The sequence below is a fragment of the Myxocyprinus asiaticus genome, chromosome 15 (assembly GCF_019703515.2).
Source record: "Myxocyprinus asiaticus isolate MX2 ecotype Aquarium Trade chromosome 15, UBuf_Myxa_2, whole genome shotgun sequence".
NCBI lineage: Eukaryota > Metazoa > Chordata > Actinopteri > Cypriniformes > Catostomidae > Myxocyprinus > Myxocyprinus asiaticus.
Genome location: NC_059358.1, coordinates 6,611,042 through 6,617,059, shown reverse-complemented (window position 1 = coordinate 6,617,059; position 6,018 = coordinate 6,611,042). Strand labels below are relative to the sequence as shown.

Genomic DNA, 6,018 nt, shown 5'->3' with positions numbered 1-6,018 from the left:
TCATTACAAGTTAAGCTCGATCGACAGCGTTTGTGGCAAAATGTTGATTACCACATAAAATAATTTTGACTCATCCCTCCTTTAAAAAAAAGCAAAAATCCAGGTTACAGTGAGGCACTTACAATGGCAGTGAATAGGGCCCATTTTTTGAGTGTTTTTAAGCAGAAATGTAAAGCTTGTTATTTTATATACTGTAAGCACCCTTTTTTTATGCCTTTTTTTTTAAGAAAAGGAGGGACGAGTCTAAATGTATTTTATGGTAATCAACATTATGCCAAAAATGCTGTTGATTGAGCTTAACTTGTTTTTTCTTTAACATGATTTTAGGGTACGATAAAGGCACCCCTTTGTGTATAAAGAATGAAAAATACATTAATTTTTATTGAATATCGATGGAGCAACATCATTTGTCTAAAAATAAATAAGAACAAAAGGTTGTTCTGATTAAAATTCTTTAAAAAAGGTAAGCTGAGAGGCTTATAGTGATGTAGTGTAGATATCAAGTACTAGCAAGTTACAGGGCAAAATTTGGTAACTAATGCAAATACTTTTGAGATCGCAAGATGCTTTTTTGAGTAAACAAATAAATATAATACTTCTTCAAAATAACCACTTCAGAAAAGGGTGCACCATTTCAATCACATTTGGCATGTCATGACATCTCATGTATTCTGTAAACAAAAGAGTCTCTGTTGTGATTGGATCAGTCAATGTGAGCCCTTTTTGAACATTCTTCAAAACAAATCTATTCCCCCATCTAAGAGCGGGTCTTTTTAGGGGGACCTTTAGCCCCAGCGAAAAGAATGAAAACAAGCCCCTTTTTTAACCATCATAGTCCCCTGTATATCTCATTTTTATATCTAGAAACATCTTAGATAATGTTGATATAAAAAGAAACAGAACTGTCATCTGAACAATAAAATGTACATCTGGAGGAACATTTAAGGTAAGAATGCCAGCACATCTTGAGGTAGGTGTTGCATAACCTGGTGCCGTGACCCAATTCACAATAGGCTACTACATCATTTTAGTGTTGTGTTCTGGTATCTCAGTCCAATCAATAAAATATTTTTGCGTTACTATGTGCAGTCTATTTGCCTTTAGTGGCAATGCATAGTCTTTGAAAAGATGCTGTTCAAAACAATATTGCCATAGCAACACATTCAGGCTCCAATTGTTGGCTCTGCCAACATAATTCTTACATGAACCCGCTCAGTCCAGCTGTGCATATGTATGCAAACAGGCAAGGACGTCTTTATACAGAAAAAGCGCAACACTGACACAGTTTTCGCAAAGCATGACCTACCTTTGGGAAGAGGATGGCGAACCTTTAAAGCAATCGAAGCTGAAAGTCGCGATAATTTTCCAACACATGTTTATTCCTCTCATGGTAAATGATAGGAGCGATGTGACATCTGGAAAGCCCATTCATAGTTTTTAAACATGTTTTCTTCACGAACGCAATCTCGTATTTAAGCGCTCGAGACTAGTAAGTAGGTCATTAAAACGCAGTTAACGACGCAATCGGGGGTTAATCGTTTTCAAGGTTGGAAGGAGACCAACAAATCAATGGGATGCGATAGCTCTCTCGATGGTCAAAGCGAAGGAGATGCAGACAGAAACTGATCGGGAGAGAAAAACAAAAAATTCAAATCACGCAGTGCGCGCGCGATTCTCGCTGTTTGAATCTCTATGGGCTTCTATTCTGTCTCGAGAAAGTTTCGGCCAAAACGCATCAATAAATGCAGAACTCGACTCCTGTGTGCACACAGAGATGTGACTGAGCTTGTCTGGCGAGAACTTGCCTATTTCAGGTTCACTTCTCACGCAACGTCATTCTGACACACAAGTGCACATATCTGATCATGCACGTTGTTTTATAATCAGTAATAGTGATGTGTAGTGCGATTTAATTTTAATACCTTGTACTGTTGTTTTTATAACAATGAAGCACTCCCAATTCTCCCACCATAATGTGTCCTTATGTTTGATCTTATTAGTTATTATACTAGTTATTAAATGGTCGGTTTTGCTTCAGAAGGCATGGAAATGAAATAAAGAAAACAAAAGACCTACATTCTCAATTATTTTGTTTGAGAGTGTTTTGTAAATGCATTATATGAAAATTTGAATTAATAAAAATAAATCAATAGCCTGTAGGTCTACTTTAAATTAAAGCTCTGAAGAGTAAGGTAGGGAACAACTCAATCCAACTGATGTAGGGATCATGCTTTGTAAAATATGCCATCCAACCTGTTGTTTTTATTGGGAAATGCAATGTTTATGCTTTTGGCTGAGTTTCATTTCACTACTGACTGTCTCAAATGTAGATAAGAATCAAAAACGTGGTAAAGTGGAAGCTGGCCAACTCTGTGAAAGGTTTAATGCAGACATGCCATCTGCCATTTTTGTCCATCTTTTCTTACAGAATTTGTTTCAGCTGCATACTCTGTACACTCTAAAACATGTTGGGTTATTTTTTCTACCCAAACGCTGGGTTGAGCCGTTTGGGTCATTTTATTGGTTATTTTCTCAGTGTTGAGTAGTTTTATGTGTAACCCAGTCATTGGGTCATTTTCACTGACAGTTGAAACAGTGCACCCCTCCAATCCAAATTGTTGGATTCGTTTGGAGAAACGAGTTTTTTATCTATAAAACCATTACTGTACACTAGAAAATGCAAAAGTATGCAAAATAGGACAGTTCACAAACAGTTCACAGTTCTCAAATTCCAGTATTATGACATCATCATAAGTGAAGGGCTACAGCAATAGAAACCTGCCTCTTACAGTTGTGTAGCTGCACAGCTACTGGGTTAAACACTCTTTAAATAAAGGCTGAAGACAGGGGATTGCCTTTGAAATTTTTACTGGAAGTTAATGCACTACTGATTTGTCATTTTCAGATTTCACAAGACTTCTCATGTTGATCCCCGACCATGCAGAGAGGATATATGCAACGTGGACCTTGAGTTTTAAAGACAAAATCCTGCGCTTCACCAGCCAGGAGAGGAAGTCTCAGGAGCTTCTCTCCAACATAGACAATTTGCCTCCAGGTACAGTTGGGAATACAAGAGTTGATAGTTGTTGCTTAGTATAATGACAATAAAATTACTAAATGATACAAAATATTACTCCGCACAGAAGCCCAAGATGATGTTTCACTCAGACTGCTTCCTTTGATCTTGCCAACCCCTGTCTACAAAAGTGGGAAGAAAATGTTCAAAACAAATTTGGAAGAAAAAGTCTTTCATTGAATTCAAGTATGTAAGTAATGTAGTACTGCACACATCACTTTGCGAACCATACTAACAGCAACCTAAAATGGCTAAATACATCAATACTCATCTCAAACTATCTTTGTACAAAGTGTCAAATGCTTTACTTGTTACGGCTCAGAATCAGAACAGGACTCAAAAGCAATACTTGGAGACAGGCAGGTAGGATCAAAGAAAGTACATTACTATAGATCAACAGCTGTTCAGTTAGCGAAGGCGAACAAATCAGGCAAGGAACAGGCAGACAGGAATCAGGAACAGGCAAGGTCAAAACCAGGAAAACGGGAACAAAGGTGGAACACTGGAACGCAAAGACTGAGTAGTTTATTTGACGATCTGACAGAGAACAAAAGGAATGGGCGTGTGTGTGTGTGTGTGTGTGTGTGTGTGTGTGTGTGTGTATATATATATATATATATATATATATATATATATAAGGGATGGTGATTAGGAATTGAGGGACAGGTGTGCAGGTAGGTAGTGAGATCAGGTGATGCAGGGAGCAGGAAAAGGTGGGTTACTGCATGGTGGGGAGAGTGGCATGATCTGAAATGAAAGAGTTAATGGCATGAAGAGATGGGGTATATGGAATGACGGACAAGGTGATGAAATGACTGTCTGGTCCTGGACATCGTGACATTACTAATTTCATGACTTAAAAGACTATGCTTATGCAAATTAAAGTAGAAGGTAATTTGAGTCAGCTGCATGATATATAAAATTATGATGTTGTATAATAATGCTGCATGATGCATGTAAAGTGTGTTGTATGTTCTTCTCATGCATTCTTGTAAGTTTTTCTTCTGTTCTTTTTTTTTCCTTCCTTTTTTCACCCAATTTCACCCAATTTGGAATGCCCAATTCCCAGTGCGCTTTTAAGTATTTTAAGTGCGCTTTTAAGTCCTCGTGGTCGCGCTCAATCCGGGTGGCGGAGGATGAATCCCAGTTGCCTCCGCGTCTGAGACCATCAACCCGTGCATCTTATCACGTGGCTTGTTGAGCGCATTGCCACGGAGACATAGCACGTGTGGAGGCTTCACATCTCAACTTGCCACGCGCCCCACCGAGAATGAACCACATTATAGCGACCACAAGGAGATTACCCCATGTGACTCTACCCTCCCTAGCAACCGGGCCAATTTGGTTGCTTAGGAGACCTGGCTGGAGTCACTCAGCACGCCCTGGGATTCGAACTAGCGAACTCCAGGGGTGGTAACCAGCGTATTTTACCACTGAGCTACCCAGGCCCCCTTTTCTTCTGTTCTTAACAGGTTGGGACCAACATGGTTGAATACTTAGGGGAGGCTGAGATCGCTAAACCCATCCCCTTTGTCCTTGGCCTCAGAGACAACAGTCAGTGCCATCAAGCCTTTGTTGTTGCTGGCAGACAGGCACTAGAGCAAAACACTCTCCATGGTGCTGTGGACACATGCTTTAAACTTTTTGATATTTTGGACATTAATTTCCCAAAGCAGTGTGCACCAGTGTGGGAGTTTCTGCAGACCGTTGTCTATAAACTCCCAGGAACAGAATCCCCTTCAATGAGACTGCTGTGTGGTTATTTTTCATGCTAAGCAGGACTGGAACCACAACATTTGTTATGTGAGTTTGTATGATGAAGAAAGTTGTCAAACCTACCTTAATAATTTTTTATATATATCTTAGTCTTTTTAGCTGTCTGATGCTCCAGTATCTTCACCAGCTGGATGCAGACATAAATTTGACCAAGCCGATAATGCATTTTTATATTTTTGCCATTGTGTTCTTGTGCAACTTTATGTTTACCTCATTGTAGTAATGTTAATGTACTTTTGAAACAAAGCTATTAATGTCATTTTAAAAGATTTGTGAACAGAAATTTGATGAATTGAGATGGTTTATATGCTGTTTTATTGTTCATTGAGAATGAAAATATAATTATATGCTTTCTCTATGAAATACGCTTTCTATTTTTTGTCTGTATATAGTTACAATAATGGAAGGTAGTAAAATATGAAACTATGACATACTCTGCTGTAATGCAAAGTACACCTGAGTTTTTATATATTCACAAAAACAGCAGAATACTGATATGGTCCTTTCAAACCCTTCATACACAGCTTGAAAGACATTACCTACACATAAGATGGGTTAGACAGTCAACCCATAGAGTTGGGTTGGTTTTACAACCCAACATGCTGGGTCAAAATAACCCACGGTTGGGTTTGTCCATATTTGACCCAGCTGTGGGTTGCAAAACAACCCAAATTGAGTTATTTTCAACCCAACATTTTTTAGTGTGTAAATACATTTTGCCACTCTAAACTGACCATTTTCAATCTGGTTAATTGTTCAGGGGCGTACAGCTTAAATAGTCCAGATATGTTCTGTCTGTTTTCTAACTGGTGTTGATTTAGAAATTTTCTGTTGTATTTTGCTATTAAGCAGACTATTTTAAGTAAATATAATAGGCTACTTTTGATTTGCTGTACAAACAGGCCCTACAGCAGCTGGGACCAAAAAAACTAAAATATGTCTTTTTTCTTGCACTGTTTTGTAAATTTGTTTTAACAGAAGAACCAGAGAGATTTCAGAGGCATTTTAATTAATCATAGTCAATTATGACCTGTATGAAACAGGTATTTCTGAAGAAAGAAAACTTATTTTGCAAAAGAGTAATGGAGATTGGCCTATATATAGATGTTCCTCAGAACAGAACAATCCAGCTTGCTTTCTGTTGAGACTGCAGTGTCACACTTTTT

The 6,018-nt window shown here is 38.3% G+C and overlaps 1 long non-coding RNA gene across 1 annotated transcript; it reads left to right on the top strand.

Moving 5' to 3' along the window:
* Nucleotides 1–2,382: 2,382 nt before the first annotated feature.
* Nucleotides 2,383–5,127, top strand: LOC127453260 (uncharacterized). The gene is made up of 3 exons (XR_007899391.1): nt 2,383–3,055; nt 3,144–3,266; nt 4,146–5,127. It is a non-coding gene; the product is annotated as an uncharacterized LOC127453260 (long non-coding RNA).
* Nucleotides 5,128–6,018: the final 891 nt, after the last annotated feature.